The sequence below is a fragment of the Sceloporus occidentalis genome, unplaced genomic scaffold, assembly GCF_023333645.1.
Source record: "Sceloporus occidentalis isolate IW3139 unplaced genomic scaffold, rSceOcc1.0.p SCAF_81, whole genome shotgun sequence".
Lineage (NCBI taxonomy): Eukaryota > Metazoa > Chordata > Lepidosauria > Squamata > Phrynosomatidae > Sceloporus > Sceloporus occidentalis.
The window spans coordinates 506,741-534,174 of record NW_028317061.1 but is presented as its reverse complement, the minus strand read 5'-3'; the positions used below and the strand labels follow the sequence as shown (position 1 = coordinate 534,174).

Sequence of the window (27,434 nt, the reverse complement as noted above, 5' to 3'; positions counted from 1 at the left end):
TTGCTCATTTGTGGCTTTCTCACAAACGTATTCCTCTGGTCGGTGAGTTGGTTTTCCTTACTATATTTTCACCCTGGCTTATCTTCAGCTTTACAATCTCACACTACATGCCCCTATAGTTGTTGAGCTCATCCTCAGTTCTAGGTGTTTGGAATGTGGTAGACAGCAAGGACCTGGCCACAACTGAAAACCCAAAGAGTCAACCACAAGAAGGTGAAAACCCACTGGGGACCCTAATCATAAGGAACATCTATACACATTAGATTTAACATCATTTGTCGGCTCTGCCGGTCACAAATAACACGTAACTGGGCTCAATAACCTAGACTAGACCAAACATACTTTAGGAACATGCAGCCATTGTACAACTCCATTGTATTTAAAAATGAATTATTAACTAATGTTTTTTTTTGTCATAGTTGCTTCAATAGCACACGTGAACATCTAAAGCCATGTGTAAAACCCATTAATGGCTTGAGTGACCTTATAGAGGTGTATTTTCCTAAACAGTGGATACAATCTGGTTATCTCTCATAAATCACATATCTGTGCTATGTAATTTACATACATATACTATATATATGCATTCTCAGTCTAGTATGAAAAATGAGACATGGCACCAGATCATAAAGCTATCAATTATATGCATAACTAAAAATAATTTCTGAGAGCTGGTTGTAGAACAAATTAAATTCCACTGGCTATCTCATCCAAACCTCTATGCATACAAATATGATAAATGTATGTGTCAGAATTTGTTCAATAAGTATGGATGGATTCATCTGTTGCATAATATCTTTAATATCAGATTGCAAGAAAACAATGGATAGAAAAAAATGAAGAAAAAAAATATATGGATTTAGTCAACATTATTGCAGTTATCATTATAAAAGGTAATGGTTTTCTTGCATCCTGTTATATATATATATATATATATACCCCTCTGATCTTTGATGTTAATCTAAATTAAGAGCTCCAGAAAGCCTGCAACAATAAAGTAAGTATGCCCACATAAATCCATTGTTAATCACTAGACTTTATTTTTATTCTCATATTTCTTTGTCGAAAAGCATTGCTACATTGACACATTAAACAGTTTGCAGAAGGGTTAAAGCTTGTTTTACAGTACATTTTCTTTAATATAAATAGGGAAACTAGAAACACATTCTGAAAAATTCTATATTTCTTAAAAAATGTAAAATTTACAATGTAAATGTTAGAATTTCTTGTAATAAGTGAGGTGCACAGAATCAAGCATTGTTACTAACTATAATAGTGGTAGCAATACATTGGGTGATATTCCATTAAAATAATAAATGATCCTTTGATTGAAGTCCTGTGTCCTTGGGTCTCTGGGTCACTTTCTTAAGGCAGAGAACTGGCATTCAATCATGCCAACTCTCAGCCCACTTGATGCCTGGGGCAAGCCCACTTATATCCATAGCTTGCTAGACCGAATTTTTTACTAGCCCGTCTATTCATTGGCTAGCCCTGCCTCATTATACAGCCCTGCCCCTTAGAAAGCCATTCCCCCAGGAGTAAGAGTTGTCGGCGGCGCAAATATATTCCCAAATATGCGTGGCAAAATAGCTTGTCCATCAGGCTAGCATGCTACGCTTCACCATTTTTAAAATTTGTTAAAATTTCATTAAAATTCATTAATTCTGCTACAAGATATTATGTTTCTATAATTATATTTTGGAGCATAGTGCTGGCAACATCTTTGCTTAGGGTAATCCATTACCTAAAATCAAAAACAAAAATGTGAATCTGTACATATTTATAAACAATTGTTTAAATAATGCAATAAAATATTTTACAGAGCTAAATATTAGTTTTCATTCATTATATATTATTGAATAGTGTATATTCCCATTTTAGCTCTCTTGAATTTATGTGAATAGCTCTCTTTTCATCTTTAAAAAAAAAATACTTGCACTTTTAGCCTTTTGCTTCTCTGTGTTAAGACTAATAAATGTTTCTTAAACTTCACAGAGCATTTTGAAAGGAGCCTTGAACTTGCTAAATGCAATACCCCCTGCTGAATATCACAATTGTTTCTTGGGAGCAGGAAAAAGCATGTCTCCAAATATTTTAGCTCTAATTAAATTCTTAAACATAACCCAGGGTGGTTTTCCATATTTAAATTATTTAAAATAGCCTTTTTCAATAGCTCTAATGCATCTCATATTTATTTTTTTCTGAAACTTCAAATCCTTTGGCTTTTGACAAAAGAGCCCCTGTTATCTTTTGGAACATTTAAACATATTAATTATTTCAACATCAAATTAAAATAGCAGAGATCTGTGATTTGAACTTTATGTTGATTCCTTTCTCAAAGCATTGTTTATTTAATTAGGGTAAAACACTGCTTCGACCTACCTAAACTAATTAGGATATGTTAATTATGTATGTAAGGCAGTGACAGATTCCACATTTTGGGTTTTTTTCCCCCCAAAAAAGCTCAAAATTCGTTATTGTTCTTGATAATCAAAGTCTGTTGTCTGTAAAGACATTTGGACGATCCAGACGTTGTGTGTGTGTATCAAGATGAAAGAGAATGTCTAATAATCCTGAACAATCTGTTATTTCCAATTCCTCTTTTTCTTGTCTACTCATCTTTTCCTTGGATTCAAAGGATGTAAATTAAATAATTATTACAATCAACTTGGTTTATGTTTTGCTTCTGACATACCGATGATCAGATCAGAATACTTTGTAAGCATTATATTAAACTTCCTGAAAGTATTTTCTAGGTTTCAAAACCATTATTATCAATTCCACTTCATCAGTAATTAATTTAAGTTTTCTTTGTTTTAAGCCTTTGTTTTACATTAGCAAGTTGCAATGTCAATGTGGCAAACTTGAATTATCTATACATTAAAGCAACAAACACACCAAGATTTTTTGATAGGGCTATTTCTTTATAACTCAGTCCTCTAGCCTACCGTCTCCTCTGGATTTTTTCGATGTGATCCTAAGCATGGTATGGTCCAGCCAGAATATCAATTTCATTGACCACTTTGTAAATGGTCACTATTTTATACATGGTCATTAAAAGCTTACTTATGATGCCACTGGAAGTAAATGGTGGAGTGAGGCAAACTTTAACTATTGCTTTTAGGAATAGGCTACCAAGGCACACCGTAAAAGCAGCCTGGCATTTAATTCCCTTGTAAATGATTAGGTTTTCAGTTTTGTAGTCGTGAGAGATTGGCGACTGTAATGTTAGGGAAAACTGTGTAACACATTGCAGTGGGAGAAGAAAGTGGCATATGGAAAATTTGACAAGACCCAGTTGAAGCAAAAGGTACTGAAATCCTCCTAATGAGATTATTTTACATTAATGTAACATGACAAAACTTCAGTTTCAGCTTGTCCAGCTTTTTAATTCATTATTATTATGTTTTCAAATACACAACCTGATGCAATTAACCTACTGCAGATTTTCTATGACGTATCATTGTGCTTTATGTCTACAGTCCTTCCCAAAGCAGGTATAAACCAAAAACGTAAGTTCTATAGTTACAAAGAAATCAGCCGTTCTCAAGAGGTTGTGCACATGCCTGGAGTGCAGCAGCATATTAATCTGCGGCCTTGCCCTAGCACTAAGCAAGGACACCAGCCTCTCCGCGCTTCGTACTTCCTCTGAGCGCCCAGATATGATGTCATATCCTTGCACTCCACCTTTTAAGGATATGTCGCACAAGTAAATTGTGGAGTCTGTGCAGACATGGCACATTGTGATAATATGGTTGGGGAGATCAGTGTTCTCCCTTTTAACTGGCCCATTGTGCAGTGGTGCTACAAGGAGCCTGATTGGCCAATAGGGTGATTGGCTTCCTGTTATGTGGCAAAGGGGATGCTACCTGCTTTGATCCGCCAGTCTAGGTCTAGTTGGCCCAGGCCAGAATACTCCATTGTAGGAGCATAATCTAAAAAGTTATCTGTACGCTAGCCATCGAAATGTTTTATGCACTCATTGTAGTGTCTGCCCAAGCAGAGGGACAGACAGAAAGAAAACTCAAATCAATTGTCATATGTATTAAACCAAGGGTGTTGAACCCTACATTTTATGATTAATAAATTATTTTGCGAACTACTATTAAGATAAAAGTAGCATTTTAAGAATTTTGGATATATTTTAAACATTTCATGCATATATTTTATATATATTTAAATTCAATTTGAAGTTTAGTTGTTCTAGAACTCCTCCAGATGTGGAGTATGCCAGGTATTGGAGCGGTAGCCAGAACTACAGGCAGCTTGTGTGCAACCTGTTGGTGACTCCAGGTTTGATGTATGATATAAACTTAGTTTAGATATTCATTAACCCCACAACATGGCTAGATATACCACATTGCAGTGCAATTCATTGGAAATACAGCACTGAGGTGCAACAGCCAATGGCACTACACGTAAACCAAATGGCCTGGCTTAGATCATTTCACCCCAGCTTGATTCAACTGTGGGTGCCTCCATGGGCTTTCAACACAAATCCATAGAGTATATTGAAAGGGAGTAGCCAGTGACATTTTAGGTAGTCTGTGTATGCTATATTATACAATGACACATTTTTTAAAAAGAAACAATAACACAGAAACATCTCCACTATTACCATTCTTGGCATTTCCAAAGTAATTTGTGGTATTTATAGTTTCTGTGCTCCATAATACTATTCTCTAATAACCAGAAATAGTCCACCAATGCTGTTCTCTCCTTGCTTATACGTAACATATAATTATACTTTATTGGTTTCTATAAGATTCATCATGTGCAATCCCTTTGTGCCTTTGCTGACAGAGGAATTGAAAAAAGTTTATGATATCAGTTTATATAGCTTATAATATATGATACAAATCTGAGTAGGGAAAGAGGCGATTGCATTTTTCTCCACGAAATCCATCTGCATTATTCTGGCCTCCATGTATTGATGGATGGGGATGTGTATGTGTGTGTGAGCATAGATCTGTATGGGTAAATGTCAGCATGGATGTGTATGTGTTTTTGTGTGTGGGCATCGATGGGTATGTGTGTATGAGTATGTATGTGTAAATGTTGATGAGCATGGATGTGTAGGTGTGAGCATGGGTGTGTATATGTAAGTTCTGAACATGGATGTGTATGTTTGTGTATGAGCATGTATATGTAAGTGTTTGTGTAGGAGCATGAATGAGTATGTGTGAGCATAAATGTGTATGAGTAAGTGTGTAGGAGGGAGTATGTTCGTGAATGTGTAGGCCTGTGCAAATGTGGAAGTGTGTGTAAAAATGTGTTCCAGTGTGTGTGAGTCACCAGGGTTTGTTTCTGAGTGTGGATGTGTGTTTGTGTATGGATGTGTATGTGAGTGTGTGAACATAGATGTGTGTGTGAGCATGGATGTGCAAATGTGTGTGAAGATAGATGTGTATTTTGTGAGCGTGTATGTGTATGTGTAAGTGTGTGAGCGTGGATGTGTATGTGTGTGAGAGGGAGTAAGTGAATGAGTGTGTGCAAATGTGAGTGTGTGTAAAAACGTGTGCCAGTGCAATGAGTTACCAGGGTTTGTATTTCAACATAGATGTGCGTTTGTGTATGAGCATGGATGTTTATGTGACTGTGCAAGCATGGATGTGTATATGTGTGTGCGTGGATGTGTGTGGGCATGGATGTATATGTGTACGCATGGATGTGCATGTTGTGGTAAAGTGTATGGGAGAGTGGTTGATGGGATATATATCTCACCTGGTTTCCTCACCCAGGCACGGTAGCAAATCCAGGAGCCCTCAGGTGAGGCTTCCTAAGCTCATTACTGGGGGGGAAGCCTTAAAAGAGAGGGCTGTTAGGTTTGAAGGGGAGAGGAGAAACTGAGTGAAGGAGCAGCTACAGCCAGCGCTGCAGCCCACAAGGTATGAAGCTTTACCTATGGAAAACCTGTTACTTTGCTTTGTGCCAGACCTTAGGCTTGTAGAGAGGTATCCGGATGTTTAGTTAGAGCCGGACAGGCTTAGAGTTTGTTTTGTTTACAAGGTGCTCTGTGCCTACAGCATCCAAATAAACAAGCTTTACGTTTGAAACCTGTGTGAATACTGTCATTGCCGCCCCATGCGTGAGCTGTTCCCTACAATTGGTGGAGAATGCGGCCACAGTGTTGCTAGGAGCAACGGCATGACAAAACACTGCAACTGAATTTTGTGGACATTTAAAGGGCCGGAAGCATATGTCCTGAGTGAAAGCTGCAGCACTGTAAGGCCCATCCGGCACAATGGAGGAGGTGATAAAACAGCTGATACAGGCTAACCTGAGACATGAGCAGGCCTTGGAACAGCAATGAAAGTTTCATGCAGAGGCTTTTCAAGCCCAGCAACATGTGCAACAGCAGACTATGGCCCAACAACAGGAAACGAATCGCCTGTTAATGGAGCAGATTTCTGCGCTCAGAGAGACTGTTGTGGCTCAGCCCCAACGAGTGGAGGCAAGCCCCCTTGAGACTGTTGATGTGAGGAGGGCCGTTCAGCGGGGCTTACAAAAAATGACGCCCGACGACGACGTCGAGGCCTACCTCACCGTATTTGAGAGAGTGGCGGAGAGAGAGAGACTGCCAGTTGCAGAGTGGGCAGAAGTGATTGCGCCCTTTCTGACTGGTGAACCGCAAAAGGCCTACTATGACCTCAGGGAGCAGGATGTCCGGGTTTTACAAAACTAAAAATGGAGATCCTTGCTTGCCTGGGTGTTACGCCCACTGTTCGAGCCAAGAGAGTCCACTGTTGGAAATACACCATGGACAAGCCTGCCAGGTCCCAGATGTATTATCTTATTCATCTTGTACGTAAGTGGCTGGAACCAGAATCCACTACACCAGCCCAGATTGTGGAAAAGGTGGTAGTGGACCACTACTTCCGCGCCCTCCCGGCGGAGCTACAACGGTGGGTTGGGCATGGAGACCCCAGAACTGCTGAGCAGCTTGTCAACATGGTAGAAAGGTTCATAGCAACCGACGACTCCCTCAGTGAGGTCCCTGCAACACCAACACCTTCCAAGACCGTCAGACCCGCGACATCTTTGGGTAAGAGAGTTCCAGATGGAGGTGTATGGAAAAATGTGAGCGAGAGCAGGGCTCTAGAGTTTGGGCGAGGGCAAAAGACTGATCCTGAACCCCTGGGGCCCCACAGTCCTAGAAAGGGCTCCCTACTAATGAGGCCAGGGACCCCCCAGTGCTGGAGGTGCCATGAGTGGGGACACATAGCCGCCTATTGCCCTCTTAACTCAGAGCCCATGGTGTGTGATGCTAGTCGGTGTCAGTCCCTATTTGCAGAACCTGTTTGTGCAGCCATTCCAGAATCAGAGACTGAGCCACATTTTTGTATGGTGAAGATAAGTGACTGCTCCGTGAAGGCTCTTTTGGACTCGGGTAGCCTGGTGACTTTGGTTCGGGCCGGCCTTGTGGCTATGGACTACGTGCCGAACAAGCACATAAGAGTGCTATGCATCCACGGTGATATTGTAGCTTACCCTGTGGCCCCCATTAAGTTGGTGACCCCATCTGGAACTGTGACCTACGAAGTCGGAGTTGTAAAAAGACTTATGCGGTTATATTAGGCCGCGATTTCCCATTGTTCTGGGAGTTGCGGAAAAGGGGGAACGTTTCTGCAGCTGGGGAACAAACTCCGGCAGAGTCTGTACCCTTCCCTGTAAATAATGGGTCATGTGAGACGGCCATTGGAAACAATGATACCAGTAAGGGGCATGATGAAAAGGATGTAGGCCCACCTGAAATGTATAGTGCCGATTCTTTCCCCTTGCAGGTGTTAGCTGGGGAGGAAGAAGAAGAAACTTCCCTACCCGGCCAACAGGTCTTAGATTTGGAAATGTCTCGGGGTAACTTCGGGACCGAGCAAGTGAGAGACCCCACTCTGGGAACTGCACGGGCAAATGTCACCGTAGTAAATGGGGTACCACAGGAACCCGAAGCTGACCAGAAATTTCCACATTTTGCCATGAATGGGGATCTAGTATACCGGGTCACCAGAGTTAACAAGGAAATTGTGGAACAGCTTCTGGTGCCAAAACCATACCGACACCTGGTGCTGGACATAGCTCATAACCATGTGTTTGGGGGGCACTTGGGGACTAATAAAACACAAGAGAGGGTCCTCCAAAGGTTTTATTGGCCTGGGGTGTATGAAGAAGTAAAAAGGTATTGTGAGTCATGCCCCACATGCCAGAAAAGTGCCCCAACACCACACTTCCGTAGCCCCTTGGTGCCACTTCCCATCATTGAATGTCACGTACGTACCGGCACGCAGGGTCGGCGGCGGCTTTCTCCCGGATCCCTGGTGCCGGCGTCGTCTCGGTCGGCTGCTTCTTCGCTCCCCACATCCACGTGGGGAGCTGGGGAAGATGGCAACGGAGCGGCGTCGGGTGCCAAGAGAGGGGCGGCGCTTCTTCATGCCGCCCCGGCACCTCCTCCTTCTGCCGTCTGTGTGCAGGAGAGGGTGGGAGGTGATACCGAGGAGGCTGTTGCTAGAGGGGCGGCGCTTCCAGCGCCGTCTCCCTCTAGAGTTCACGTAGAAGGCGGTACTAGGGCTGGATCTACAGGCGTGACGTCATACAGCACACCTGTGATCCCTATAAAAGCCCCAAGCACCCTCTCAGCGGTGCTCAGATATTCTGAGACGCTCTGTATGTTACATAGCGTCCCAAGTGCTGTGCTCCTTGCCCTATTTGGAACCTGTGCCTGAACCTGTGCCTCAACCTGTGCCTGAACCTGTGCCTGAACCTGTGCCTGAGCCTGTGCCTGAGCCTGTGCCTGAGCCTGTGCCTGTGCCTGAGCCTGTGCCTGAACCGGTATCGTTAACCATACCTGCACCTGCACCTGTATTGCTACCGTGCCTGTGCCTGCACCTGTACCGTTGCCTGTGCCTATACCTGCACCTGTATCATTACCTGCACCTGTCCCTGCGCCTTTACCTGTGCCTGCGCCTATACCTGTGCCTGTACCGTCACCTGCACCTGTGCCTGCGCCTGTACCGTCACCTGTACCTGTGCTTGATCCAGACCCTGGACTTTACCTAGTAAAGGGAGTCTGAACTACACCTGTTGTTGCGTCCCTATTCCTTTGGTCGTCCTGCATATTGGGCTCCTTCTCTGAACTGAACACAGACACCTAGTGGTGTCTGACATTGAAGTACCGTTTGAGAGAGTTGCCATGGATTTGCTAGGGCCCATTGTCAAATCTGCTAGGGGACACCAATACATTTTGGTTGTATTGGATTATGCTACCCGGTACCCAGAGGCGGTACCCTTAAGAAACATGGCCTCCAAAAATATTGCTAGGGAGTTGTTTTACATGTTCTCTCGCACGGGGATCCCTAAAGAAATTCTTACTGACCAGGGTACGCCCTTTATGTCACGGGTCATGAAAGACCTATGTAAGTTGTTTAAAATCACTCACCTCTGTACCTCAGTGTACCACCCTCAAACAGACGGGTTAGTTGAGAGGTTTAACAAAACCCTAAAGCATATGCTAAAAAACGCATCTGCAAAGAGCACAGGAGGCCCAGAGCAGAATTTATAACAGATCTGCCAGGTTGAGGGCCTTTAATCCTGGGGACAGGGTCCTGGTTTTAGTGCCCACCGTCGAAAGTAAGTTTTTAGCCAAGTGGCAGGGTCCCTATGAGGTTGTAGAGAAGATGAGTGAGGTGAACTACAAGGTCCATCAACCAGGCAGGAGAAAACCCTTCCAGGTTTACCACGTAAACCGGATCAAGCCATGGAAAGATCGGGAGTCTTTGGGGGCGACACAGGCAGGGGTCAAAGAAGTGGGTCAACCAGTTCCCCCAGTAACAATAGGAGAGGCACTGTCAGTGCCCCAGAAGCAGGAGGTGAGGGAGTTCCTGCAGGAAAAGAGACGCAGGTTTTCGGACCTACCTGGCCGTACCCACCTCATAAAACACCATATTAAAACTGAGCCTCACAGTAAAGTGAACCTGAAGCCATACAGGATACCAGAAGCACGTAGAGAGGCCGTTTCCTCTGAGGTCAGGCGCATGCTTGAATTAGGTGTGATTGAGGAATCTACTAGTGAATGGTCAAGCCCCATTGTGCTAATCCCAAAGCCCAATGGGACGTGGAGGTTCTGTAATGACTTCAGGAGATTAAATGAGGTCTCAAAGTTTGATGCGTACCCCATGCCCCGAGTGGATGAACTGGTTGAGAGGGTTGGGAAGGCAAGGTACATCACAACACTTGACCTTACAAAGGGCTATTGGCAGATACCGTTAACTGAGGAGGCTAAAGAGAAGACTGCCTTTTCCACTCCAGAGGGCCTGTTCCAATATGTTGTGATGCCATTCGGGTTACATGGGGCCCCTGCTACCTTTCAGAGGCTGATGGATCTGATTTTGAGACCACATCGTGATTATGCCACTGCTTACCTGGACGATGTGGTAATTTTTTCGTCTGACTGGAAAAGTCACCTCTGTAAGGTACAGGGCGTGTTAGACTCCATTAGTGATGCAGGCCTAACCATAAACCCTGAAAAATGCGCAGTGGGTCTGGAGGAAGCAAGATACCTGGGTTATATCATTGGTAGGGGGCTGGTTAAACCCCAGATCAATAAGATTGAGGCGATACAGAACTGGCCTAGACCATTAACAAAGAAACAAGTGAGGGCTTTCCTTGGCATAACCGGGTACTACCGTCGGTTCGTGCCCAACTTTGCCTCAATGGCAACACCATTGACCGACTTAACAAAGGGGGGTAAGTCAGTGATGGTGAAGTGGAACCCCGAGGCAGAGAAGGCTTTTCAGAGTCTAAAGTCTGCCCTGTGTGACCAGCCAGTGCTCGTTTCCCCAGATTTTAGGAAACCGTTTCTGGTTCAGACAGACGCGTCTGCTACAGGTTTGGGAGCAGTTTTGTCACAAGTGGTTAATGGGGAAGAACACCCAGTGCTGTACCTGAGTAGGAAACTGACCCCAGCAGAGGAAAACTATGCCATAGTGGAAAGGGAGTGTCTCGCCATCAAGTGGGCGTTGGAGTCCCTGAGATATTATCTGCTGGGCAGGGAATTCGTGTTGGTGACAGACCATGCTCCTCTGGCATGGATGAAACAGAAGAGAAATGCAAGAGTGACCAGATGGTTTCTCTCCTTGCAAAATTTTAGATTTACAGTGGAGCATGGCCCGGGGAAATTACATGGGAATGCGGATGCATTGTCCAGGGTGTACTGTATGGTCGCTGACGCTGTCCAGACCTCTGGTCTGGAGTCGACGGGGGGGATATGTGGTAAAGTGTATGGGAGAGTGGTTGATGGGATACATATCTCACCTGGTTTCCTCAGCCAGGCACGGTAGCAAACCCAGGAGCCCTCAGGTGAGGCTTCCTAAGCTCATTACTGGGGAGGAAGCCTTAAAAGAGAGGGCTGTTAGGTTTGAAAGGGAAAGGAGAAACTGAGTGAAGGAGCAGCTACAGCCAGCGCTGCAGCCCACCAGGTATGAAGCTTTACCTATGGAAAACCTTTTACTTTGCTTTGTGCCAGACCTTAGGCTTGTAGAGAGGTATCCGGATGTTTAGTTAGAGCCGGACAGGCTTAGAGTTTGTTTTGTTTACAAGGTGCTCTCTGCCTACAGCATCCAAATAAACACGCTTTACGTTTGAAACCTGTGTGAATACTGTCATTGCCGCCCCATGCGTGAGCTGTTCCCTACAATGTATGCACATGGATGTGTATGAGCATGGATAAGTATACGTTTCTTTCTTTATTGAATTTTTGCTGTCAAGGTGACCTGCTAAGAAAGGCCATTAATGGATCATGGTCTACAAGATTGCTGCTTTTTATAGCACCACATTGAAGATTGTGCCAAAATTAGAAGATTTGCCCTCCTAAACCATCTTTATCAAAATGCATCAAATCTAAGTCATAACAAAAAAGAGAACACACTAATAAAGGTGTATAGTTTAAATTTACCCCACTATAAGTTACTGTTAATAACAATGGTAGTAGCTTAGCTATTATTTTTGAATATTTTGGACTTATTTACATTGTTCAGTAAATTAACATCCAAAGCTTAAATCTCTACACTATTACAAAAACACTTAATATTCACTTAATTGCAATTCCAGCAAATATAGCTAAATGTGGTTTTCCTGATAATGTAAGACAAGGCATTTGACCTATTCTACAAATTTAAATGACTTAGAAAATGTGCCAATTTCCCAAAAAGTCAACAAGTATGTATGATAAAGGCAACATAATTAATAAGTAATATGAGAACTGGAAAACCACAGCGAATAACTACTGATTATACTACTGGCATTTTCAATAAAAGTTCCCGACAACACTCCAGCAATGGGATTTATTCACTAAATAGTGGTCTGTGAGCTATTACACCAACTTAACTATGCATTATAAAGGTGGAGCCCTGGTGAGTTTCTGCTGCAAAAAAAAAAAAGCTTGTATAGACACCTGTAAAATGCATAGTTACTGCTTAAAAATCGCTTCTCGGCCTTTTGGCTAAGATCAAGTGTAGTACCCTATGGGAAGGGGGGAAACACTAGATCCTCTGACCTTGGGGCCGGGAAAGCATGGAGCCCGAGGTGTTAAATTGCCCTGACAGTAATGCCAGAGTCACCGTGTGCAGTATTGCACGCCGCTGCACACGGTGAGCGCACATTTTCCACTGGCGTCCTTCCTGCACTTTCTTCTCCTTGTACCTTCTGGTCTTGGAGTTACGAACTTTATTTTTGAATCTGGCTAGGCCAGAAATGGCCTGCCCTTATTTATTTTAATTTATACATTCACTATGTTTTTACACGTGTGCCTATTAATTTGTTTTTGTCTTCACGTTTTTTCTGACTTACAGCGAGGCCACGTTCACGTTTTGATTTTCGACTTTGTACCACGTTTTGGATCACTGTTTTTCTTTTGAGGCAGTGAAGCCTAAAGGGGGTTACTCCCTTGCGGGGGTGCCCTGAAGGCTAAAGGAGTCTCACCCTTCGGGGTGAGACTCGAAGATCGGGGGGGGGGATTTGTCTGGTGTTCCCCTTGAGGGAACCCAGAATCGTATTCTGGGCTTCCGATGCCTTACAGCACGGAACAGCACCAAAGGAGCACGCACCTCAGGCTCCAAAAAAAAAAAGTTACTGCTTAAAAATGAGAAATAAGCATTTTACAGGGTCAGCTCAGGCCTTCTTACATGGGATCCTTCTTAGCGCAAAGGTAATGTTTTGGCTTGTTTCACCTCACCTAGAGTTTAGTGGATAATCCACAGTCTTTTCTTCAGTACTATCTTAATTGTAAAGTTAATCACTTTTAACTGGAAGATTTGTATGGACTAATACATTCATTTTAAGTTGAGAAAAAACAATGTCACTCTCTTTATCATATCAACCTCTAATACCTTTACAAATGAAGAAAAGCAATAATAAAGTGGAATAGATTGAAATATTCAGTACAAAAAAATGTTTGATAATTTTTTGCTATTATCCAAATAGTAGTTCGGTTGTCTCATCAGAATTTTGAGACACTTTTTTTTACTAATCCAATTTTCGTCTTTGTTATAGGACAGTTCCAAGTTTAGATTGATTAATCTGATGACATGTGCATAGTAAAGGGACAGCAAACAGTGTACTAAATAGTTAGAACTAATGAAAATAGTAGAGTGAAAAATGGAATCTTGGAGAATTTTACAGTGAGTTTGGAGCTGGCAGTTCTGGCTGCTTGAAGTTGCCAGGTGTCTCATTAAACACCATGACAATCTCATGTGAGTCAGTGCTAGAGCTCACTGGAGGTGAATCCCCCTACACATTTGAATGAAACAAAGTTGACACTCAAGTACCATATGCATTATATACTGTTAACAAATATTTACATATAGATGGCTTTAGCTTTTTCTTCATGATATAGTTGGCAACTGTTTAAATCAACTGGTAAATCTGTTAAAATAACAAAGTCGGGTATGCTTTTTAAAACATTGAATTTTGACATCTTGTCACCCTGTGCCTATTTCAAACGGTGTTTTTTTAACACTTAATTCTACTACCAGCCTTTACCAAAGTTTTTGGTTGTAGATTCTTGTCCTTTTTTTTTTTTCACACACATTGTACTTCAGGTATGAGTTTACAGGTCCTGGTATATGGCACTGCTAAACAACACCCCAATATGTGTTCAGCAACGTCTCCTGAGTGCAACCCATGTCTGGTTGTTTGGGGGCTGAAAGGCCACATTTCCACTCTTGTCCTATTTAGGACATATTTGAAACTGGCCAATTAAATTTATCCCCCATCAAACCATTTATTTTGCAAAACTAGACACCCTAGTGTATTTCAAATGCACTCAGTTTCCATGCACTAATTCTAGCCACCAGTATCATAACAATTTTAGAGATCAACATGAATATTGTTTACATCCTTGTAGTCACCATTTCCTAGGATTCTTTACCTCCTTAAGTAGGTATCCCAAACCAACGTATCCTAGAATCTGTCTGTATATTTGGACCACCTTTGTGGTTTTATAGATGACCTGCTATCCATCTTATAAGATTTCTATGATAATGACATATAATAGAATTAACCAGAATCAGGAATCAGCACTCACTCCCCACAGGAACTCAGGTGCTTAGCTGTGCTGGGAAGGGCCAGCTCCCTAGTAAATCAAAATAGAAAAAGGCTCCAGGCACTCAAGGGTTCCATCAGACAGCTTTATTGGAGGAAACGGACAACAACGTTTCGACCTCACAATGAGGTCTTTATCAAGTTGATAATTGTTGATCATTGTGAGGTCGAAACGTTGTTGTCCGTTTCCTCCAATAAAGCTGTCTGATGGAACCCTTGAGTGCCTGGAGCCTTTTTCTATATAATAGAATTAATGCTGAGTTCAAACCTAACAACATGTTTGTTTTGGTCTTAAAAGTTTGACAACCCAGTGATTAGAAGGTGCTCTCCATCACAGACACTGATGATAAGGGCTAAAGTTATTTATTTGATAGCTATCACAGTTGTAAGAAGCTGTGAATGTAGAGTTCTAACAAAAAGCCTTTGATTAATAGAGCTGTAACACTGGGCTCATCACATTCCTTTCCAATAGAAGTCATTACTTATCAGCTCAAAGCTATTACAAGTGCTGGCTAAAGTCATTTACAGCCCTTTCTATTCATAACATTGTCACTGCATATTGAACTAAAATATTTTACAACCGCGCCAAATTTTACAGGAATTGTTATTCAGGGGCTAAAGATTAACTAATTCAATGATAAAAAAAATGACTACAGCAATCTCACTACTTGTGTGGTATCTGTTTTGAATTATTAGTGCTGAATATCCCTCAGAATTGAGACATGAATTCTAAATAAACATGGTTATTAAAGCTGCATTTTAGTTCCCACATGTTTTTATCAAAATAACACTGATAAAAAAATTGCAATGATTCTCAGCATCTTTAAAAGTCTTGTTCCCAGCAGGAAGACATTACTGTAAGGAAGGTGAAATGTGCCAATTCCTAGAACACTACATTGGTCAATTCTGTTCTCTCATTTTAACGTGATGATTTGGTCCTTTGATCTTTTGTACATTCAAAAATAAACTTAGCTAGGAAGCAAGCAATTCATTCTTTGGTGACCATAGTGGTCATTTCAAGACTCTTCTCGTCCTCTGAGTTCTGTAGTTTTTCCTTTACCCGTAATTCTTTATTATATCCTCTCTTTTTTTCTAGAGTGTAGCACAACTCTAATCTAAATTTATATCTGGACAGGAAAATTTCCCCTCATTGCGCCTGTTAAGCATTCTGTTTCTGCTTCCAGTCTGCTGAGAAAGAGCCAAGCAAACTGACCTCAGGACAAAAGTACTAGAGTACATGTTTCGGGATAAATATAGCTAAAGGGATTTGATTCCCTTGTTCACTACAAACAGGACTACATATTATTTACTAAGTGATGAGTTTAGTTGACATGGAACACTTCATCTTACCACGAAGCACCAACACCAACTAACAGAATCTGTGAGATAATCTTGAACAATTAAAGGGAGTTACTGAGGTAACAAGATTGATTTCTGTCTTGAATCATAAATCATTCATCTGAAAACTAGAGGTCAGTTAAAACGTTGCTCCGAGGAACCGGTTTGTGTAAGTCCATAAAATGTGAATCTTCTGCTAATGCTGTTAGGCTGGGATAAACATGGGAACATTTAGCTACACAACTCAGTACTGAAAAAATGGGGGCTTGATGAATAGTGAATTATGTGTAATTCAAAAAAGGAATAAAATCATCAAAAGGATCATTAATCCTTCTTAGTTATTATCCATAGGTATAGCACTGCAAACTCATAGAATAGTAGCTGTTTGATTGCAACAATAATATTTTAAGATTTAGGACACTATAAATTTTCTCATATAGGTGCTTGTGAGCTCTTAAATACTTAAGGGAAAACACAACAATTTGTTAATAACTCTTGTGAGATTAAAAATAAATTTTGCCATTTTCTTTATAAAACAGTTCTCATTTGTATTTAATATCCTGTTTTCAGACTCTGTTATCTCTGCTAACTTTGTGTAATCTACTAGAAAAACACCCTGACTCCTTATCATGCTACCTGTCATAAATAGAATAGTTCATTGGTAATCCCCCAGCCTGAAATTATGGGGTCTATTCACTCATGGTGCAAGTTGCAGGAGAGTTGCGTTTTTATCTCTCTCATGTCTATTCATTAGAAGGAGCCAACACAGGCAGGTTTTTCAGGTGAAAATGTCTCTACTGCAGCAAAGGCTTATTGCGGGTGGCCATCATAATGTACAGGAGCTCAAATCCAACTCTCCTGTCAATTATTTCTTTAGTAAGCAGACCACTCTAAGTGAAAGTCTATGGAAAAACAGACTTCATTAGCATTGCCATAAAGAATCAGCTCAGTGTGGTAACCCAAAATATCATGCCTGACAATAATGGCAGCCTCTGGATCTGCAGGTACATGAGGTTTATTGGAACAAAATCATAAAACCTGATATTTGTCAATGTTTATTATTTACAGTGCTGGATTTTATACTAAAGGAGCATCCCTTTTATACTAAGACAGTCTAGACTGTGAGAAATTAGGCAGATTTACTTTTGGATGATAAGCAATGAAAAGATGCAGAAAAAAAGCAAGATTAAGTTATGTAAAGTCTAGTCCAAGTACACGCATCATGAATCATGAATGATTAATCCATCTATCTCTGTGATGCTCAATTTTGTTTCAGAGATCAAATTCCCAATGCTTAGTTTCAGACCTCAGTGACTATGTTTTCCTAATACCTTGTTTACAGCAGAGGGATTACATTAGGATATAAAATTATTCGAGCCTAATCAGTTACCAGGAGTGACTGCAGTGCATATAACAAGCATCTGCTTAAAAGGCTGATATCTTTCTAAATAAACTAATTATTTCCCTAAGGGAACAATGGTATACTATAATCCATTTCTACAAGGGTGCCAACATTGTGGTAGAGAACCAGCCAGACACGGGTACCCACCAACTCCGGATCATCTTGGTGTCTGGCTGAAGTTACATGGCTCCAGTAGTGGCTCACATCTCTGTTCCTGTTCCAGGGCGCTGATTTAGGACCTCATATCTTCCATCCTCCATATTTAGTAGAGTGAAGCCAGGTGATGGAGCAGGTAGTTGTTCCTCCTGGTAGACTTTAGGGACTGGCCATTGGGCAGTTTTGCTTAGTATATCAGTCCTACTCACCATTATTGTTGTGCATCCAATATCATCCTTTAGTGTGTGGTCAACTACTGGATACAGTCAGCCACAGAGTAGCCTATGATTTATAAACCAATAGTGTTTGAGCTTAGTCAGAAAATAGTTGTTACAGAAAATGTATTTTTTTTACTACCAAGCTGGACCTTCCAGTAGAAGCGGTAGTGGGTTATACAGTGAGAGAAATTAAATGTGCATGGGATAGGCATACAGCTATCCTGAATCTAAGACAAGACAGAGGACTGATTAAGGTCTGAGTCTTTACATCAGTAAAATGGGCAGACTAGATGGGCTGAATGGTGGTTATCCAGCATCAGATTTTATGTTTTCGTGTAGTCCTTAGTCTAGAAAACATGATTAACAGATTCAGCTGGCTGTATGGACCACTTTCAAATCATTTAGGCACACAGTATTAATATTTTCTAGAAGGAGTAGTTATACACCGTACATCAACATCCAGTTCTTGCTTAAAGCATTGCTTAGGTTTTATAAACATTATACAAAAATAGTATAGCTGTCTATCCCTAAAGTCCACCAAGGAAAAGCCCTTTATCATGGTAGATCACAAGAATAGCCTTTTCTTATCTGAATTCTCATTATTACATAATGGGATTGACCATTTGCCTGGCCACCATGCTGTACTGTGAGACAGCGAGTAAAGATAAGCATTCCCTCAGAGGAAACTATTATTAACTCCATTAATCACAAAACTGCCATGAAAAAGTTAACCAGTGCAATTAATGATCCTGCCGAGAAAAAAAGAAATATTGGCAAAATAGCAACTGCACAAAATGTTGAGATAGAACCCCTCTATAGTCAATACTATATTTTCTAATGCTAGTAAATAAAAACAGATTGTAGAATAAAACATACAAATCTTTCTCTATTTATTTGTTTATGAACATTTGTTCTCCAAACACTAAGAACACTATATATATATATATATATATATATATATATATATATATATATATTGTAAGTAAAGTATTAAGCATGTATGATTTGTATGTATAATCTAAGAAAGTTGATATTAATTAAAAAGTTAAAATTAAAACAGAGTTTAAGAAACACTTTTATGACATATATTGACACATACAAAAGAGCTTTAAGGTACTGCTGGCCCATACATAGAAACATAGAATTTGACTGCAGATAAGAACTATTCAGCCCATCTTGTCCTAAACCTATTATTCCTGACGTAGAGACTCAGACCTTAATCAGTACCTGATCCTGTCTTAGATTGAGAATACTTTTATGCTTCAATAAATCAATAAATAAAGCACATGAATAAATAAGCTCCATATACTGTATGTGTACTATGGGAAATGTATCGTAATTGTATTTGAGATCTGCATTAATATTCCCCTATTTACGTTATTTCTTCCATGTTGTTGCGTTGCTGACTGTTGGTTCTGGTGGCCATTGTAATGATGGACAAGAAGGAAGAATATAATTGCTAGTCAAGGAAAATGCTGTCACTCTGAGAAAAAAACCTTCCATGATGTTAGCATTAAAAGTAATCAAGAGACATCAGCAATGTAACAATAGTGATATGACAGACGTCAACATACCTTTCATCATGGTATACACATCTGGGAACCATCCAGGGTTGACTACCAACTCTCCCTCTTCTGGGCTAGCCCCAATTAGCCTCGAGTATGTGGGCAAAGGGTGAGAAGTGGGCAATAGTCGACATTAAGTAGGCATAAATTAGGCAGGGAGTAGTCAGAAACAAACACTGCTCCCTTGTCTTTAAATAAGAAGAAACTGACAATGTTTCACCAGGAGACTCTGGTCAAAACCTGGAAACTTCCCGGTATGTATACATATAAGGTATTTATTAAATAAGACAATGCATTTTCTTTATAATCTGTAATTGGAGTACAATCTGAGAAAAAGTCACAGATCTGCTAAAAGCTAAATATCATCAAACAATTACACTGATTATGATACTAAAAGCATGGGCTATTGGTAATTAGCTTATGCTAGAAGCGATGATGATTCTGCTTTAATATTATGAAAATTGGGCACACATATATTATAGGAGAATTTGTAAAGTATCAATATTATATACTGCGTAAAGCCAACTCATATGTATAGAAGTAAAGTACAAATGGAATTACCCTTATTCTATTTCTCCTTTTCTCATAGACCGATTAGGGAACGAAAAAACAAACATTTTGGTGGTGTAAAATCATGTTTGATTTAATTAGCAAAAGGGGACAATATTATACATAAACACAGGCATAAGTAAAAAGTTCTGTTTCCATGCGTCTCTGTTAAAGGCTGTACCTAAACTTGCTAATAAAAGCATGACTGCCCCTTTAATACTACCGATTAAAGCGAAGCATTTCATCAGGGGATGTGTAATCTATTAAGTCTGTTTGCAATCAATGATGTTGTTGAAAATCAAGGCTGCTGCCTGTCCTTGCCATTTAATGTAGCGCTTTGGATACCCAAAGAACACACTGATCCGCTTCCAGCTCACACGGCTTTATATCTTACCGGTACTTTCCAACATTTAATGAGAGCAATTGCTTTATTTGGTCGACTTTTATTTCTTGTAATTTCATCACTTTGTGCTTAGAGTGAGTTGTTATTTAGGAAAGTATATGTATTTCAGAGCTAAAGGGTATATTTAGAGCCTAATTATTTGTTTAAAGAACTGCATCTTGGGTTATGATCTAATCCCTCGCTTCATTAGCTGCACAGTAACTCTCATCATGCTCAGCTAGCTGTTAGCTGAGTATGATGAGACTTGTAGTACCCAGTAGTCAGAGTTTCTTGTCTCCAGTAGTAGTGTATGCAGACACACAGGGTCCTTCTGCCACTCATGGTAACGTCATCTAAAATTCCTATAGTTCTAACCAACCACTCTGCTTGAAGCCATCTACCCTTGTTACTAATGTATGTGGATACTATTTATGGATTTAAGCTTTAGGATACTTAATCAAAGTACTTAATACTAAGAGAAGCAGACAGAAAATCAACAAACACCTTCTGTTCTGCAAATAATTTGCTTAACATTTTTGCAGCACCAATAAATTGAAATGATGGAAAAGATCATGATTTTGTGGGAGTAATCACTGCACCAGTAAGATCTGTCCCTAACGGTACAAATGGAAATAAAATATTGGGAACAGAGTTATATTGTTTATCCAACTATTTTGTGATATCTTGGACCGGCCATATGGCACAGCGGGCAATTTCTGGTGAGCTGGTGGCTGATAGGGCTGCATACTTACCAATACCACTGCTCCAGTGGCAGATCAGGTCCTGCATTGTACAGCCAATGGACAGGTGGACGGACGGACGTCATGTGGCAGCATTTGACCTTAAAGTGCCGGGCTGCTTTATCATCCCCAGTCTGGCGCTGACAGTAGGTTATTCAAATAACAAAAGTGCAGAGTCAGCTAAACCCTCTTTTGATTAAACCCATAAACGTATTATTCTCTCTTTATCTACCATGTCTACATCGACTGTTTAAAGCTTTTCTTATGAAAGACTGTGTGTACAATACATTCATCTGAGTGTCAATAAACCTACGACTTCTAAATATAGAGAAATACAAGAGAAAATAATCTCTGCTTTGTTAAGGTTTCTCGGTGTCATTTACTCTATTGACAAGTATCAAAAGAGATTTTATGGCGTTGATGAATGTGGCAATCAGCCCTTATAATTAGAGATGAAGCAATTTACGACCGTTCTGTTGTATTGTGTGAAGAGAAACAAAGTAACTCATTTCCATCTCTTGTTTGAAAAGCTAAGTTTAAGTTACAAATATCGTATTCTGGGTTATTTTTCTATGCACTCAGAGGGATTTGTTTAGTTCAGAGAAAAATTATTTCTTTATAAATGACAAGGAGCAATAAACTGGTGTGCCTTTCCCTTAAAAGGTTACGTATCTTATGATAGCATAGTTTTGGTTCCAAGAATAAATCACTGATGCCACGGTGATTGTTTTGTCACACTTTTCAAGACATTGGAGAACATGCACCTGCGTTTTATGTTTGATGTCTTGTATCTACCATTAAAATGAGCAGAAATTCACACATCTTAAGCATTCTTTGCTGACAGATTAATTAAACTATTGCTTCACCTCCAGGATGCAGTCACTGCGCCCCTTACAACTTCCACTGCCACTATTTCTCTAGTTAGTTTACTTCTTTAAAGAACAGTACAGGGTAATTACCTAATGCTTTTCGTGTAGTGGTCTGGGGTAGCTGTCCCTTGTCCTGCTCTACTAGGACAGTGGTGTCCAACCTGCGGCCCTTGAGCTGCTGCAGGACTACATCTTCCATAATGCTCTTTCAGCTAAGGGGCTGGCTGAGGAGAATAGGAGATGTTGTCCTCCAGCAGCTGGAGGGCCGCAGGTTGGACGCCCCTGTACTAGGAGTAGATCACGTTGCTGAATGGACTTTTTAGTGGTCAGAGATGTCCCTTGGCACCGAGCACTTAACACTATAGAGGTCTCTGCTTAGCCAGTACAGATCACCGTAGCTTTCCCTTTCACTGTACAAGCTTGTGAGGTAAAGCACCAAGTTATGATGTCATGTCCCAGAACTCTTGCCAAAGAGGATGGGGATGTGAGGTAGAGGAGATACGTCCTGGGGCAGCTGAAAGTCAGGCCTAGAGCAGAACCCAACATAAATTTCATGTCATGTTAACTAGAGGTCACTTAACAACGTTTTTTGTTTACGTATTGAAATTATTTATGCTACTTTGTAATTTTTTATGATTTAGTCTGTATTTCTTGACATTAGTATATTAATTTTTTTTTAACATTACAGAGATGGAACCTAGTTTATATTTTTATGACATATCCTTATATGACCATAAATCCTTAACTTTTATATCTCAGGCCAATGTAAAAGAGTTATTGACCTCAGTCCCCAATGGTCTCAGTAGCATATATATATGAAAAATCTTTATTTAAATAACATCTGCGTATCCATCCATATTTATAAGCTACATGTAGTTTAGTTTCAATTAACTGCAGAAGGTTGTGGAACAAAGGGCTGTAATAAGAAGATGTGAGACATATGGAGGAGAGACCAACAGAGGGCCAACAAGATAGAGGGACATGTCCTAGGTGCAAGTCTTATTTTGTTATTCAAACTGATCAAACACTCTAGAAGTTGTTGGAAGTACATGTTACTTCCATAAATATTTTGTTGTTTCTTACTATTCAAAGTTACAGGGGATATTAATGGGAACAGGGATGTCTTTATACATAATAAGGGCAAGCCTCCCTGCCTCCTTCATGCTCCTTCACAAACTGTTAGAGGAGGATTTGTAAAATGTCAATATTGTATACTGCGTATAACTCATACGTATACAAGTAAAGTATATATGGAATTACCCTTATTCTTCTTTTCGCATAGACCCATTAAGGGACAAAAATCCAAATATTCTGTTATTCTGGGATAAAATCATGTTTGATTAAGTTAGCGAAATGGGACACGATAAGAACCTTACACATAAACAAATGCATAAGTAAAATGTGATGCTTTAGAAACATTACATTTCTTAACTTCCGTTTTCATGCATCTCTGTTAAAGGCTGTACCTAAAGTTGCTAATAAAATGGTAAAAAAACGTAAGACGGCCCCTTTAATACTACTGAATAAACCCAAGCATTTCATCAGGAGATGTGTAATCTATTAAGTGTGTTTGCAATCAATGATGTTGTTTATACTGAAAATCAAGGCTGCTGTCTGTCCTTGCCATTTAATGTAGTGCTTAGGAATACCCAATTAATGTTTTCTACAGATATTGCTACATTGTATCCCAAAGAACACACTGAGCCGCTTCCAGCTCACACAGCTTTATATCTTACCGGTACTTTCCTACATTTAATGAGAACAATTGCTTTATTAGGTCTTTCATTTCTTGTAATTTCATCACTTTGTGCTTAGAGTGAGTTGTTATTTAGGAAATTATATGTATTTCAGAGCTAAAGGGTATATTTATAGCCTAATTATTTGTTTAAAGAACTGCATCTTAGTACACAAATGAAACCCCTGGGTTATGATCTTATCCCTTATTTCATTAGCTGATGTGCACAGTAACTCTCACCATGCTCAGCTAGCTGTTAGCTGAGTATGATGAGACGTGTAGTCCCCAGTAGCCAGAGTTTCTTGCCTCCAGTATTAGTGTATGCAGACAATACTCTTTGTGCCACTCAACTAAAAATCCTATAGTTCTAATCAACTGCACTGCTTGAAGCTGTTACACCTGACTTAGCTCCTAAGGTAAGCCTCGGTCCAAGACAGCTGCTGGTTTTGCCTTTAACGGTTAATAGATCATTGCATTTCTTGATTTTGCCGCTCCCCCTTTTTATTATGTATGTATTAGATATGTGCCAACGGGCCAAATTTTTAACCAATTAATTACGTTCCCTGCCCATTCAGTTCAGATGAAAATTGGGGAGCATTTTTTATTTGGGAACTAAATTTCCTATCTTGTGGTGAGTTTAGGCATTGTGTCTGTTTATACAGTCTCACTATATGACAGCAGTTTTCACTTAAATAATTAAATTAGTTCTGACAGATTTTTGGCTGCTATCCCCCTGAGTTAAGACAGCATCCTGCAGGGCCATCAGGCAGGCAAGAAAGATGAGAGGACTCAGGTGTTGACCACCAATCGTGGAGGTCACAGCTGCCCTGCTACATTTATGTAAGGGTTTTAACACCTTTGTGGCAGGACTGTTTTTCAAATGTTGTACGCTTTGAGACAGATAGCTGTTTTAACTAGACTTGGGCGCCGGCCAACTCTTCGTGTTTGTCTTCGTGGGGGGGAAAAAACTTCGTATTCCACAAATATTTGCCCATTCGTGTGTTTGGTTCAGACGAATATTCGTGTACATTCTTCGTGTTCGTGTCCTGAGTTTAGAAATACCCACTGTTTTATGGGGTTTTTTGCAAGTTATTGGGCAATCAGTACAAGTTGTATATTGCTTTTTCAAAACCATCCTCCACCCATGTTCTATTTGAAGCTGGCCATCAAACAATACCCCGGGGTATTTAAAATTCTCTGTCACTGACAAACAACACCCACTATGTGTTCTGCAACATCTCCTGAGTACCAACCTTGCACGGTGCGGGATGTTTGGAGGCTAAAAGGCCAGGTTTAGAAGGTGTGCATTCTTCAGTTTGGAATTGCAATATCTGGTCACCCTGCACCCATGCTCTACTTGAGACATATTTGATGCTGGTCAATTCAATTGAGATTCCATCAAACCATATATTTTTGAAAACTAGACACAGGCAGCTAGATGTATCTGTGAATTACCCAAAATCAAAATTTGATGTTGAGTCAGGGGCCTCAGAATCTATACCTGCTCTGCATCATACTAAAACAGTTTTGAGAAAAATTAACCCCTAGGGAAAAATCTTTTATTACTTTTTATTTTTACATTTATTTAGTTTTACATTTTCTTGATAGGGAATAGTGTTACTCTGACATCACTGGTGTTATTTTTAAATGTTATTACATTTTTAATATTTTATTTTTATACGTGCCGGGCACATCAATTGTGGTTAAGAGTGTGCATTTTGGTAATGTGCCTGACATGTGGTTAAAGCTACTGCAAACCAGCAAAGTTGTTCCACTTAAAGCAACCTGGCATCTAATGATGAAATATAAGGCTTCATTTGTTATTATTTTTTTTGTATAGCGCCATCATAATCCACAGCACTGTACAATGGGTAAACTTACAGAAACAAGAGGTAAGGAGGGCCCAGCTCAAACCAAATTACAATCTACATTTTTGTTTATTTAAAATTTTGGATTTTGAACTCATTGCTGTAATTTTCCGTTTCTTCATAACAAGCTAGCTAGAGACCTGTAAATATGAGTAATGCCTCCCTCCTGTACATTGTGCGAGGGCTAGAGTTGTAAGCTGTGGGCCCTTAGCATGCAGGGAGAGCAGCTTAAGATGGGGCAAATTGTTGATCGTGGTGGTTGTTACCCAACTATAAATTGCCCTTTTTGCCCCATGGAAGTTAAGATATGTATCGGCCTGATCATTAATTCTTTGTGCTACATTAAAGTACATCCAATCCCTTAAAGCGTGTACTATGTGCACTCTTCACTGATACGCACCTTCACACCGAGGAATTAGAAGAAAGTCTTTTGCTTTACAACAAATAGAAAAATCAGGGCGCACTACATCAGTAGTAGAATTAGCTTATTCTTAGAAGTCAATCTCTTTCCATGAGGCTTTGTTTGGAAATAGTAAAAAATCTGGCAAACTGTGTAGGATTATGTTTTTTGTCTGCTCTGCTTATGGATAGATAGTAAAATATTATACCCACTGGCAGCCCTTGCATAGTTTAGGGAACGTGTTCATTTTATGACATACAATACTTCTGAAACCCTCCGACAGGGATTCTCTGCGGAACTGTATATTTTTTTACAGAAGGCATTAGTCAGTATAAGTAGTCGGTGGATAAAGCCTTCTGTATTTCTATGTCATTTTTGTTAATAAGACTGTAAAAATATGAAATGCTTGATTTTTCCTGACTAGCGTTGTCAAGCCTACAGTGCAAAGCTTTAAACTGGATGTATTTTAATATAATATTACATTACAGTACATACAAATGGTTCCTTTGATCAGGCCCGGACTGGCCATCGGGCACCCGGTGGGCCGGGCCGCGGCAGGGCCGGATTGATTTAGGGGTTGATGGAGCTGCAGCTCCAGGCCCCTACCTTAAAATAGGCCCAGTCAGGACCGGACTGACTGGGCCTATGCGGCCTCTACGGCCGCATTAACGCAGGGCATAAGGGGCATCTGCCCCATAAGCCCACCGCAACTGCGACCGGGTCCGCCACCCGGGCAGGGAAGCCCCCACCAGGGCTGGCCTTACGGGTGTGCGGCCGCACAGGGTTTAACTTAAAACATCGGGGTTTGTTTTTTTTTTACTTTATTTAACATCCTCTATGTTAAATAAAGTTTTGTTAACTTTATTTAACATGGAGGATGTTAAATAAAGTTAAAAAAACCCCACAATGTTTTAATTTAAGCCCTGTGCGGCCGCATAGGCCCAGTCAGTCCGGTCCTGACTGGGCCTATTTTAAGGTAGGGGCCTGGAGCTGCAGCTGCAGCTGCATCAGCCCCTAAATCAATCCGGCCCTCCCGCGGCCCGGTCACAGTTGCTGCTTGCTCCGGCAACAAGGTAAGTAGGGTGAGGGAGGGGGGTGCAGTGAGAAGGGGCAGAGGGGGGTTAGATAGTGAAAAGGGGGTACATAGTGAGAAGGGGCAGATAAGATGGGGAGAGGGGGTAGTGTGAATGCGTATGAGAATTAATGAATAAATGTGTGGATGAATTGCTTGAATGATTTGTGAGACTGCATTAATGAATGAAGGGTGGGCTTTAACAATAAATAACATAAAAATGGGCTGCTCTGGCTTAAATGCCCGGGCCTATTTTTTGTCCCAGTCCGGGCCTGCCTTTGATCATATATTTTGATAATACAAATGTGATCAATGTTCTAAATCTTACAAATCTGAAGATTGTAAAATATTTATTTATGTTGCTAATATTGCTAAACTGTGATCTCAATCAGTTTTAACTGTATTAGAGAGGTGTGTATACCAGTCTGCAAACAGCTAATTGAGGGTTAAAATCATCGCACTTTGACACCTGTCACTTTTATGATTATAGATCCCACCCTAAAAGGGGAACTAGACATTCAACACAAAGTATAAATGTCAATGGACAT

General features: G+C 40.5%; 1 protein-coding gene and 1 pseudogene across 1 annotated transcript in view; both read left to right on the top strand.

The window, feature by feature from the left end:
- The window catches only part of LOC149285296 (ephrin type-A receptor 6-like), a 314,092-nt gene that overhangs the window by 248,554 nt on the left and 38,104 nt on the right, over positions 1–27,434 (top strand). The gene's annotated exons all lie outside the window — the stretch shown is intronic.
- On the top strand, positions 12,474–12,652 carry LOC149285297 (U2 spliceosomal RNA; annotated as a pseudogene).